This window comes from Triturus cristatus, chromosome 6 (assembly GCF_964204655.1).
Source record: "Triturus cristatus chromosome 6, aTriCri1.1, whole genome shotgun sequence".
NCBI lineage: Eukaryota > Metazoa > Chordata > Amphibia > Caudata > Salamandridae > Triturus > Triturus cristatus.
The window spans coordinates 1,826,638,903-1,826,652,047 of NC_140589.1; the positions used below are offsets into that span (position 1 = coordinate 1,826,638,903).

The 13,145-nt window shown below is 49.9% G+C and overlaps 1 protein-coding gene across 4 annotated transcripts in view; it reads left to right on the top strand.

The window, feature by feature from the left end:
• Positions 1–13,145, top strand: part of DTNB (dystrobrevin beta) — a 716,394-nt gene that overhangs the window by 75,178 nt on the left and 628,071 nt on the right. The window lies entirely within an intron of this gene.

Here is a 13,145-nt window from a genome sequence, read left to right on the forward strand (position 1 = left end):
GTTGGACACTCTGGGCAGAGTTCACAATACTTGGATCAGCTTTCTGTAGATGGCAATATGTGTGGTTTAGTTCCTCCATCTGCGAGGAAAGGCGCTTCAAAAGATATCACAAATGCAGTCTATTAGCCTAGTGAATTAGCATATTGCTTCCTGATCATCATAATCTAAGACTATCACAGTCCATCAGTATTTCTTAACCCCTTCACTAATCTGAAGGGGTTGAATGTTGAATAGTCCTGAAGGCTCCCAGAGGCTTAACGTAGTTGAGATTGTGCACCTAATGGAGCATGTTCGGCCCCTCCACCCCACCATTATTTCTGAGATTGGGGAGTGTTGGCTTTGGGAGGGATTTGAAATCTACCCGTGCACTTAGCCTGAGCTGGCTTCCTAGCTATTATGGAATTCGCCTCGGGTCTCTTATTGTGCCAGAATGATCTTATTAATATTCTGACCTTCAAGAAGCAAGTCAACAGAAGTCAGTATAAGAACAAGTGGCTCTATTTTGCAGTTTGTCACTGATGGCTTGCAGCATTATTTAACTATAGAGCATATGCTATCTCTTGGTTCCCTCCTGGCTGTGTGTCTGTCCTGTAGGACCGTGGAGTGGTTTTCATCAGTGTGCAAGTATTAGACTGTTTGAGCTGCTTCATCTGCAGTCTCCTGTTTTTATAACATGTCTGACTTTTTTTAAAATCGGTATCAAGTGATTTTCCACTGGAGACATGGAACATTGCCATTTTACAGGTGTCTGCCAGGTGTGTTAGAGATTGTGACACCTCATGCATGAGAAACCATATTCAATAATGAACTAGTGTTGACCAAACGCCTCATTCACTTATGTTGAACATTGTTTATGAATTCGGCATTTTTTCTTTGGACCTTGTTCCAGACTCTTTGCTAAACTAAACAAATCCCTGTCACTCGGACTCTCAGATTCTTTGTTTTCCATAGGATTCTTTACGTCTTTCAACTAAGGTAAAGTGGCAAAGCTTCCACAAGGTGAATAGTCATATGCAACTTTGTGTGCATATCCATCCCTGAGGGCACTGCTTTTTTACCTAATGTAGCAAAGTCTAATTAGAGAAGTGAGTCTCTAAAATATTGGTTAAACCCTAACACCCGTATATTTCTTCCAAAGACTTGTTGATGCTATGCTCAGTAGCAAAAGGACTAGAAGACAATTTGATTGCTTTAAAAACTACATTTTCCAATTTTATTTGAACTGGAAACCCAACCAGACCTCAGTAGGTGAGAAAACATTTCAAATGATAAATATATATGTATATTTGATCCTATGCTGTAAGTTACATCACAAGTCAACATGCATCTTTAAACAAGACCTTAATGCATGGCACAAAGGCAACTTTACTTCAACAATTTTTTTGCAGCTTCTTTGTTTAATTTCCTTTTTTTTTTTTATTGGGATGAGCCTATGGGCACAACAAGTACAGGCAGTGGCAAACTAGTTAATCATGGCACTAGTCCACCCCAATATAATAACATTTGGAACTCCAAATGCAGAGCTGAGAGTGTGTATCAGCTGCAGGAAACCACATAATTTACAACAGTTGGAGAGTGCACGTCCTTCCCTCCCATCTGCCATTTGTGGAGCCACTTGCCTCTCTAGTGCCTTCATCCTAACAGAGACCCCAGGAAAACACCTACAGTCTACTATACACAAAAATAGGTTTGTGAGAGATGTTAGTGCATTCTTATTGTCCTGTCTCAAATTTAACAGGTCTGTTGGTATATGTTGCTGCTTAATCCAGATTCAATTTAAAGAACTAAGGGCCAGATGTACAAATGCAGTTTGTGGCTGCCAAGCCTGCGATTTGGTTAAATCGCAGGGTTGGCGACAAGAAAATGTATTTTTCGAATATACTAAACCCATTTCGCGATTAAGTAACTTTACAGAATCGCTAAATGAGTTTAGGAAACCAGTAGTAATCGCTCCTTGCAAGAGGCATGTTTAGGGCATCCCTTACATTTAGAGATCCCTTATTGTCTGTATTAATGTTTTGCGATCTAAATACGGTCACAAAATCATCTTTTTGTTACTATTAAGAAGTAGTAGTAACCCATTCACAAATGGGGCCCATTCCTCTCCATGAATCATCAAAACATGTTTTTTTTCAGTAGGCAGTGGTCCAGTACTTTTAATAACTGTTTTTTTTTTTTTACACATCACGTTTCTTTAAGGAAAACTGGCTGCATTTAAAGAATGTTTTTATTTATTTAAAAGCAATCACAACTATAGCGGTGTGATGGCAGCAAATCGTAGTGGGTCGGTGTGTGTGACCTACCTCATTAATATTCATGAAGTAGGTCAAATTCTGTTGTTGGGTTGAGCTTTTAGGTAATAGCTTGACATCCAGTTCTGCATTAGATCAAGACATATTTTCAGCCTTTGGATGTTGTTAAGTGAGTTGATTTTGAGGTTGTATGGCTTGGGAGTGTTGGTTGGATTCTTACTGACAACAGCATCAAGATCAAAGAGTTAGGGCGCTAGGTGGCGCTGGAGCAAGATGGCCGCACCGAGGTGAAGCTCCCGTAGGTCGGCCCATCGACCCGCTGATAACTCCTGATAAACGGATGTCACCCCTTCCCAACTGCCTCTGTGGGATCCTGGCGGCGTGAGGCACCCTCGCTGTGAATTTCCGCGCCGAGAGTCGCGGAGCGCCGGAGCTGTGCCCTTGTCGGGCTTTGACCGGGGAGCTGCCCTAACTGCCTGGAGCTGTGCGGCGGAGTGCGGACTGGCGCGAGCTCGCGGATCCCACGTGGCGAGTGGGCCGTGGCCTGTGGGGACGTGCTGAACGAGCTGCGACCGGCGGTGAGAGGTGTTCGGCCTGGTGGGGCACCCCGAGAGGACTCTGCCGACTGCCCATCTGTGTGGTGAGTGGACACCCTGTCTGGGGCCACTGGCGGCCTCTGTGGCTGGCGGGTGCGGAGAAGGACGGAGGCTGCTGGGGTTGCGGCTGGCCCGAGAGGAGCGCCGCGGCCACGAGAGACGTTGCAGCCTGATTGCTGGGGAAGGCGGCTGCTGTAGCTGCCCGAGCGTGGTGCGAGCTCAGAGGCGGTCGGCCTGCGAGGGGCTGTCTGTTGGGGGACCCTGGACTTGACTTGCCTGGCGGGCCTGCGGAAGGGGCGGACCGGGACTGCTGAGGTGCTGCGGCTCCCCGCGGCCTTGCCCGGCCATCACTACTGCAGACAGAGGCGAGGGACCTGACCTGACGGGGCCCGGTTTTGCTGAGCGGAGAGGGGGCGCGCCTTGCCTATGCGCTGGGGGGCTGGCCCCGAGGATCCCGACGGGGGAGAGTTGCTGCTGGGAGCCCCGCTGAGAGTCCTGGTGCAGACTGCTGTCAGAGGGTGAGCGCGGCGACCCAGAAATCGCTGGGGGGACTCGGCTGGAACTGTTGGTCCTCTGGGGCTGCCTGTGACCTGTTGCCGTTCGCCCTCCTGGCTGGCACTACCCGAGAGTCCTCGAACACTTGCCCCTGCCCGCGGATTGGAGTGCCTCGCTTGGGCCCGGAGACATGGGTAAGCCCAGGGCCAGGGTGGTCTCGAGCTGTGGGCCGGCGGGGGCGCCCTCTGGCTTGCCGCAGGAGGCGGCCGGGGACCCTGTGCAGAGGCAGCTGCAGGAAATCCTAGCAGCTATATCAGACCTGAAGACCACCCTTCACCAAGACATTGCGACGGTGTCGGTCGGGCTCGGCCTGCTGCGCGATGAGCACAAGAAACTGGCGGGACGGGTCAAAGACACTGAAACGCATTTGGCGGAGTTGGTGCCGGCTAAGGTGGAGGTGGCCCAGCAGCTGCACGAGCTCACGACAAGGGTGACCACCCTGGAACGCCGGGCGGAGGACGCGGAAGGACGAAATCGAAGGAACAACGTCCGGGTGGTGGGGCTGCCGGAAGGCGTGGAGGAGAACGACATGGTGGGGTACCTCGAGTCATGGCTTAAAACGGTGGTGGCCCCGGAGGGGTTGTCTGGCTTTTACACCCTGGAGCGGGCCCATAGGGTCCCGGCTCGTCCCCCGGCGCCGGGAAGACCGCCGAGGCCAGTGATTGCCCGTCTACTCCACTACCGCGACCGGGACCTGCTGCTGCAGAGGGCAAGAACAGCGGGACCTTTTGTGGTGGAGAATAGCAACGTGACGCTGTTCCCTGACTATACACTGGAGGTCCAGCGGCGGAGGGCATCTTACTTGGAGGTCAAGAAAGCTATGAGGGCGGCAAACCTACAATACTCCCTCTTGTTCCCGGCGCGACTCCGCCTGGTCCTTGAGGGCGCATCCCATTTTTTTGACTCGCCTGCGGAGGCCTGGGAGTGGATGGAAAAGCACGCAGGGGGACTGTCGGCTGCGGCCCGTGGCGGAGGGACGGCGCCCCGAGGAGGCCGCTCGGGAGGGTCTGGCCTGAGGCGACGACGACGGAGTGCCCAACAGGGACCCTCGACGGCGCAAGCGGACCGGGAAAGGGCGGCGGCCTTGCGGGCGGTTGAGTCGGTCTCTGGCTCGCCTGGTCCGCTGGTACGGGCTGCGGAGGAGACTTCCGCGGAGGACTCAGCAGAGAGTGGAACGGATGACACTTCGACCAGCAGCACAAGACTTCCGGTGGTCACGCCGCAGAGTGTGGATGATATAGTCTGACTTAGGGCCGGATCAGGTTTGGAATAGGTTGGGTCCCTTGCTGCAGCGCACTGGCTCACGTGCGAGCTGGGAGGCTTTTGGGAGGGGGGTTCTTCTTCTCTAGGCGGGTGCTGTGGGCTGGCTGCTCGGGGTACCACCCTGGGCCAACTTCGCTCGCCCTTGCCTCTGGAGTAGTCGGAGGGATGCGCAATCAGTTACAGGATGTTTGGATGGGTACTAGTTTGGAGGTAACTGTCCTTGGGAGGGGGGTTGGGGAGTTGTGGGATGTTTTTTGGGGTTTCCGGCATGACTGCAGTGAGCTGACCTTGAGACACTGGATGTATAACAGACCATGGGTACACTGAATGACCTGAAGTGCATAACGTGGAATGTACGGGGCTTACATACCATGAGCAGACGGCATAAGATTCATGCCTACCTGATCAGACGGGGGGTGCATGTGGCGTTCCTCCAAGAGACGCATATTGCGGGTGGCGAGGGACTGGCGCTCCGCCGCAGATGGAGGGGACAAGTGTACCATACCTCCTTCTCGGCATTTGCACGGGGGGTGCTGGTGTGGATCAGGGCTGGTGTCCCCTTCCAGATGGCGCGACAGGTCGTGGACCCAGAGGGGCGGTATGTACTCGTGCAGGGCAGGCTGGATGGGCGGGACCTTACCTTGGGTAGTGTTTACGCCCCAAACACTGGGCAACAGGCCTTCTTTGATTCACTGTCCAGTAAGCTTTCCTCATTCTTGACTGGCCCACTAATGATTGGGGGTGATTTTAACTCGGTGACAGATATAGCGCTTGACAGGTCCCACCCGCCGCTTTTGATAGCGCCGTCTGTTGGGGCGGCCAGGGCCCGCGGTGCATGGCAGACCAATTGGCGGTTGGTAGATACTTGGAGGGTGCATCACCCGGATGAGAGGGATTACTCCTTTTTCTCCATGATTCATGACTTACATGTGCGGTTGGATGCAGTACTTTGTTCCCCTGATATACACGTGGCAGTCCAGAACAGCGAATATTTGTCCAGAACCCTGTCAGATCATAATCCCCTGTTGTTGCGGCTATGTTGGGCCCCACGGCGCCCGCCCGTTTCTGCGTGGCGGCTCAACCCGGAGCTGTTGGACGATCCGGTTTACCGCGATGCGATCGGTGAGGGGGTGTCTCAGTACTTCCGAGAGAATGAGGGCACTGCCTCCACACTGGCGGTGGAATGGGACGCCTTCAAGGTGGTAGCGAGGGGGCTCTGTATTGCGCAGAAGATAGGGGTGCGGAGGGACCTCCTTAAGGACATTGACGCTGCTGATCAGCGCCTCCGTGTCCTAGAGCGCGACCGCCCGGAACATCCGGAGAGGCAGGGGGACTTATTGGAGGCCCGCGAAGCGGTGGCGGTGGGGGTGGAGAGACTACGATCTTACGACCATAAGCGCTACCTGACTAGAGCTCATGCGGAGCGGGATAAGTCTGGTGCGTTGTTGGCGTGGCTCGCGAATCCCTTGAAGCAATCGAGCCCTACATTGGAGCTGATGGACCCAGCAGGGGAATTGTGTCATACCCAGCAAGGTATAAACTCCATATTCGCTGGCTACTACGAGGCGCTGTATACCAGCAGAGTAGAATTAGATGACGACCGACTGGAGAATTTTCTGGTTGATGGCGATTTACCAGCTCTCAACAAAGGGGAGGCGGACGTCTTGGGCCAGGAGGTCACGCTTGGAGAGGTCCGAGGGGCGATCAAGCATATGGCACGGAAGAAATCCCCCGGGGTGGATGGGCTCCCTATTGAATTTTACGCGGCTTATGCTGACGTCTTGGCGCCTAAGCTGGTATCCCTCTACAATCAGTCACGGGCTGCGGGCAGGCTCCCTGCCACGATGCGGGAAGCGCTGATTGTGCCTTTGCTGAAGCCGGGGAAGTCCCCCTCTGAGGTGGCCGCATACCGCCCGCTGGCAATGCTCACCGCCGATTACAAGATCTTGAGTCGGATATTGGCCTCCAGACTCCTGCCCTACATGGCTCGGCTGGTGCACAGAGATCAAGCAGGGTTTATCCCCAAGCGCGATACGGCCGGTAATGTCCGGCGTCTCCTTCGGGTACTAGAGGCTGTGTCGAATAGCTCCCACACTGCTACCATTTTCTCGGTCGACATGGAAAAAGCCTTCGACAGCTTAGAATGGCCGTATTTGTACCGGGTCCTACGTGCCTTTGGTCTGGGGGATCGCTTTGTGTCTTGGACGGAGCTGTTATACAGGGGGTCCACGGCCCGTACTAGAACGGGGGGACTGGTGTCCCCCCCCGTGCGCAGTGGGCAGGGGAACGCGCCAAGGATGTCCCTTGTCGCCACTGCTGTTTGCTCTAGCCATAGAGCCGTTGGCGGCTCAAGCCCGGAGGGGCAGTTGGTTTGAGGGCCTTCGGGTGGCCGATGATACCCACTATATTGCGTTATACGCGGATGACCTCCTCCTGTTTTTAAGCAATACCCGGGGTGATCTGGAGGGAGCCAAGAGATTGCCGGGTTGTCTGGAGGACTTGGCAGGCCTGAAGGTAAACTGGGCTAAGTCGTGCCTCTTCCCCGCCTCCCGGACGACAGGAGGCCCCAGCTCTACGGAGGGGGTCAGCTGGGAATATAGTTGCATCACATATTTGGGGACCCGCATTTACCATGACCGCGCGGACCTAGTGGAGGGTAACATCGGCAGGGCGATGCGTGGTCTCCGGGGTACTATGGATTTCTGGCAGACGCTGCCACTCTCCCTGATGGGACGAGTGGCTCTACTTAAGATGGTGGCGCTCCCTCGGCTGCTATATTACTTCAGGACGCTGCCAGTCTGGGTCCCGGCGTCGACATTTAAACGGCTCCAGCAGATGATCACGGGGTTCTTATGGAATTCTGGCCGGCGTCGAGTAGCTTTGCACAAGCTGCTGAGACCACGGGGGAGGGCAGTCTGGCGGCACCCGACCTGGAGACTTATTATTTGGCTGCTCAACTGCAGTGGCTGACCCAGGCTGTGGCCCGAGAGTTCCGGGGAATCGGTGAGGGTGCGGGGGGGCGGATACCGGCCCCTCTCCTGGCAAAGATAATCCTGCAGCAGCCGCTCCGCGTGGGGGATTTGCCTGCTGAAGTGCAGACTTTTCGGCAGTGTTGGTCTCGGAGTCAGCAGAGAGCGAGGGTCGCTCGTCCCTATGCGCCCGAGATACCGCTCTTGATGTGCCAGCAGCTTCCGCATGGGGGCAACTGGGCGGCGTTGTCGGGATGGTGCGACGCGGGGTTGACAACGATAGGGGACTTATACGAGGATGGTGTGCTTCTGCCCTACGACTCTATACGTGAGCGTTATGAGCTGCCGTGCGGGGATTACTTGCTTCACTCGGCTCTGGTGTCGGCCATTCAGCGTCGGTGGCGGAGCGGGTTATCGGAGCCACAGACCTCCATATCTTGCCAGTATGTGGTATTGGCGACGGGCACACTCAAGGCGGTCACGTGTTTATATCGGCGGATGACGACGGAACGACTGACCCCTCTTGACGGGTTAAAGCAGCGATGGGAGGAGGATATTGACAGGGAAATTCCTTATAGGGTGTGGGCCGAATTGCTAGAGCGCCCTTGGAAATGTTCTAGGAATGCTCGCTTTCAGCAGATTCAATTCTTTATTTTGCACCGGGCTTATCTTACCCCAGCCAAGATTCAGAGTTATTTCCATACTCTCACGGCGCTCTGCCCTCGCTGTCGGGCGGAGGGTGCCGACCTCTGCCACATGCTGTGGGGTTGCCCCCAGGTTAGGGACTACTGGAGGGGGGTGTGGACATTGCTATGCACTATCACGGACAGGGAGATTGACTTTGGCATCAGCCCGAGCTTATTACATTGGTTTCCCCACACCTCCAGGAATAAACTGACTAGTAAATTTATTGACCTGGGGCTGGTACTAGCCAAGCGGGAAATAATGGCTAACTGGAAGTTGCAACGGGGGCCACGATTGCAGAAGTGGAGGGCGGAATTTACTAGGTGGGCAGACTGTGAGGCGGTCCATCGAACGCAGTCGGCTGCCCGGGCGCATAGTGACAGGGCGATGGAGTCGGCCCGAGCTTGGGGTGTGCTGGTGGAACTACTGAAAGTTGCTGACCCTGTTGAGGATGAGGCCTCTGAGGCAGAGGTCGGGCAGGTCCCGGCCTCTCCTGCATCTGCATAGGGTAGAGCGTTGAGATTGGGACAACTGGGTGGTCGGTGGTCCTGGATTGGGACGGTCGGCGATGTAGAGTCCACGACCTGAATGTATTACCATGTATCCTGTCACACAGTCATGCCGGAGGGGGGGGTGGGTGTAGGGGGGGTGGTCGGGGGGAGGGTCGTAGCAGGGGGTGGTTGTTTGAAGTTTGAATTTTGTTTGGCTGCTCCAATTTCATGGGGGTACCTTCTGAGTGGAGACCCCGCGCCCTGCGAGTATATGATATGCCTACAGGGGTGCGCCGGGTGGCGGGCCTCTAAGGGTTCTCCTGCAGGGTGGCTGGGGGGGGCAACGATTTACCCCATGTACTGTGGACTCATAACTGGGAAATTTATGCGATGGGAATTGTATATTGACATGCCCAGGCGGGGGATGGTCGTTGATTGTACTGCTTTCCGAGTGTTTAAATACCAATAAAAATATTTAACAAAAAAAAATCAAGATCAAAGAGTTCCATCTAGTGATTAAAGATTACAGGGCAGAGGACAAATCCTTGCGGTGCTCCTGGAATACTTGCTTCGTATTTGTCGATTTGACCAGTGAAAAGAGTGAGGTCGAACTTAAAACATATAAACAGAGACTCCTCTGGATGTAATTAATAAGCCGTTAATGCTTACTCTCCGTGTCCATGTTAGTGGTGAATGTTGAATTCTGGCTTTTTCATGTGTTCTGAACAAAATTTAATAGACTAGTATTGGTATCGTGCGCCAGTCTAACCAATACATTTGTTTTAATGTAGTGCTTAAAAAGTGTTCATCTTTGCAGTGAGGTTTGACAATGAGTTAGAGGACCTAATTTGCAAAGTGCACAAATGTATCAATCGTAGGCTATTGTTTATTATACATAGTCGACGAGGAGTAAGCACGAAAGAGATGCAAATCAAATTTCCAGGTGTACTATATGTCCATCCGATGTATTTTAGTGAATCACATTTTCATCCTTATAGACAATGCATGTAATTTAAATATGGCGAAAATGTGCAAAAGCACTTTTTTTTAAAAAAAAATTATTTTGTTCTCTCTGCAGAAAATGTTTTTTCCATGGAGAAATCCTCACCAAGTAATGTTGGCCCAACTATACTGTGTGGGAAATAGCCTGCTAACTGTTTGTGAATACTCACAATCGCTCTTGTTGTGTTTGTCAGGGTTAAAACATTTTTCTTGTCCACTTACCTTCAGCTTCCCCTGCATTTACAACTGTGGATTCTGTGCATTTGGAGGTATGATCTGTGTGCGGAAGTAACCATAGACTTGAATTTGTGAATCAGAAGTAGGAAATTTCCACATGCAGATCTGTATTTTGCACGCCTAACTTCTACTTACTTGTCCTGTAAATCTAAGTGAACTAGATCCAAAGTGATCTGTTCAATGAGATATATCTTCAGTACTCTGCTTTGGGACTAAGTGTAAAAAATGTATTTATTACAAATCAACAATAATAACAGAACAAAGTGATAGAAGTCTCTCTGACATTGCCCAGGAGAGGAGCTTCCTGGGGAGAGTGTGATGCTCTCATTAATACCTAATTTGAAAAGTTTCTAGTTTTTCTAGAATAAGGTCACAGGGGCTTAGATTCTGATTGTCTAACAAAGAGTGGGTGGCAGACATTACATTGTCTGAATCAAAGAACCTCCGAGCAAGTGTCTTTCAAGAATATCCAAATAATAACAAGGCTTCCACGAATACAGCAAACAGTCAGGTTCCAAGATCCATATCCCACTTAGTCTGTTAACCGTATCTAATAAAGGATACATACAGCATGTTATTCACTAAAACATTAACACAACTTTAACACCACAAGCACACAATAGTTAGGAAGCCAGAATTGACTCCCAAATTTAAGAGCAGGAAATGTTACCACTAAATCTTTCTCTCCGAATCCTCCAGTTCCTCATCCTTACTATGTCCTTCTTCCTTCTCTGTTTAATCTCTTCATGTATATTGTTGTGACGTGTGACAGTGCTGTTAGTTTGGTGGCAATTTGCCATTTATTTAAGGACGGAAGGGTGTCAAGCAGGGGCTGTTTGAAAATTCTCATTTGTAGGTGCTGTGCAATTACTTTTAGCTTGATGAAATCCATATTGTTCTCTGAGGTGTTGGATTGGTATTGTCTGTGTCCCTTCAGCAACCTGTCCGCCAAACTTGGTGGTCTGATGACCTATTTAATCTTGGTTGTAACATTCGCTTTCCCACCCCCTCAAGATTCTTATGAGTCCTTGTACTGACAACCAAGCCTCAATCTTCCTCTATTTTGGATTCTTGTGATGGGGCGTGGATGTACCCCAAGGCATAGGGCTAGGGAACCAGGTAGCCAGTCAGAATGATAACTGTTGGAAACTGACCCTATTAACCCTCTATGAAATTAATAGAATGTGCTTCAAATGCTCCTGAAAGATGATAGTTGATCAGACTGTCTCAAATTGTTCCAATGACCCCCATTCTTTGTTAAATCTGGTTAATTTAAAGTGAGTAAAATAAAGAATGGCAATTAAAAAATAACAATGGTTTCCATGCAATCCATTTTTTATAAAGTGGGGTTTCTGGATATTAAAATATTCCCTTTTTTTAGCTTACTATTCAATAGTAAACTGGATGCTTATCATACCATCTCATAAAGCCATTTTAACTGAAATGTTGGACCCTTGATATTGACATCTACTCTAGGTACTGAGATAACTGCAGTCCCCAGATGACACCAAACGTGGGACAGTACTGAGCTAACCGGTACCTCTTAGATACTCTAGTTGAGATATAGCATCAAATGCTCTTTGTGCTTATCAGGATTAAATATTATGTCAGATAAACTTTATTGGCATTACAAGTTATATAAGTGTTGCGGAACTTGGTAAGAGGTCCATTACAATAGACAAAACATGTTTTTATACGAAGATACACATAGAAATAGAGTGGGCAATATAATGGGTTAGATAATGGTGTTCTTACATTGCATGCCTAGGCGAATGATTATACATTATATGTGGAAGCTATTTCAGGGGCTCCAAGTTTTTCACAGGAGCCAGCTGCTGGTATTGCTGAATGTCATATTAAAGAATACTAAAGTGCCCTGGTCTTGAGTCCATCTCATGCCTCTTTCTTCTAGCACTCCAAAAATTCATGTCTCTTCATCTCACTCCTGCAGGTTCCCTCTCATCCTAGATTTGTCATTGTTTTCATGTTTCTTTTCCTTCTTTATCCATTTCTTTTTAACTCCCTTAATGTAGGTCAGAGTTTATGATGAAAAACATGCCTTTGTCAACCAAAAATGAGTGTCAGTGCCATCTACCTATACCCCCGGACAAATTAAACACTGCCATGATCTCCTTGGTTCTTCTGTAAAAAATAAAATAAAAACTGGTGTACAAATTGGTCCTTCCTGTACACTTTTTCTGACCACCCTACCACAAGGTTAACTTTAGCAGTCCTACTACCCCATCGACTTGAAAAAAGGTGGCACCCTACCACTCAAAATGTGCGTTTTCTGCCTCTCTTCAAAGGAATTCTTGCAGGACTGCTCACACCCCCATCCTGCTAAAAAGGAGGGATAGAAGCAGACCTCAGCCCGGGGGGAAAAGACTGTAACCACCTGCTGGATGGAGGGTTCATGGGAGTGCAGTATTTATGTTTGTAACGTATAGTAGAGGATTCCAAAGTGTTAGCAACGGACCGACTGTTGAGTGAGTAAAGGGGCAGAGGGTTGGTAAGGCGCCCACTTATATGCATCGTGAACTAGTTGGATGGACACCCAGACTCTCTGGTGACCAGTCACCTAGGTGGAAGGTGAGCATCCCGCTCAGGCTAAGGTCGGTATTAGCATGGAAAGCTTGAGAATGGTGTTGGTTTACTAGAGGCAGTATTCAAGTCAGTTGTGTTAAAGACTGCACCGCTGAAGCTCTTTAACTTCCTCATAGTCTTTCCAACACTCTGGCTTTAGATTTTTTTTTTTTTTTTCGTATTATGCTTATTTTCGTGCAGTCTTTTTTTTTTTTTTCTTCCACTGTTCTATTACTCGGATGCTCCTGTATTCTTTTTTTAATTAATTTCTCTTCTACTCTTTTTTTTCTGAGTTGCTGTGTTTCTCAAATGATCTAATTCATTTTTTTCTGCTCTGTTCTGCTTTTCTTTTTTCTTTCTTACTTTTCTTATTTTTCTTTGCTCTTTCTGGCGCTTTTATATTTTGCTTTACACAACCCTATTCCGTGTCTTCCCAATACTCACTGGGTTTACTTTACAAAGGTCAACAAGTTGCTATGACCCTTCAACCATGAAGCTTTAAAATGGCATAGC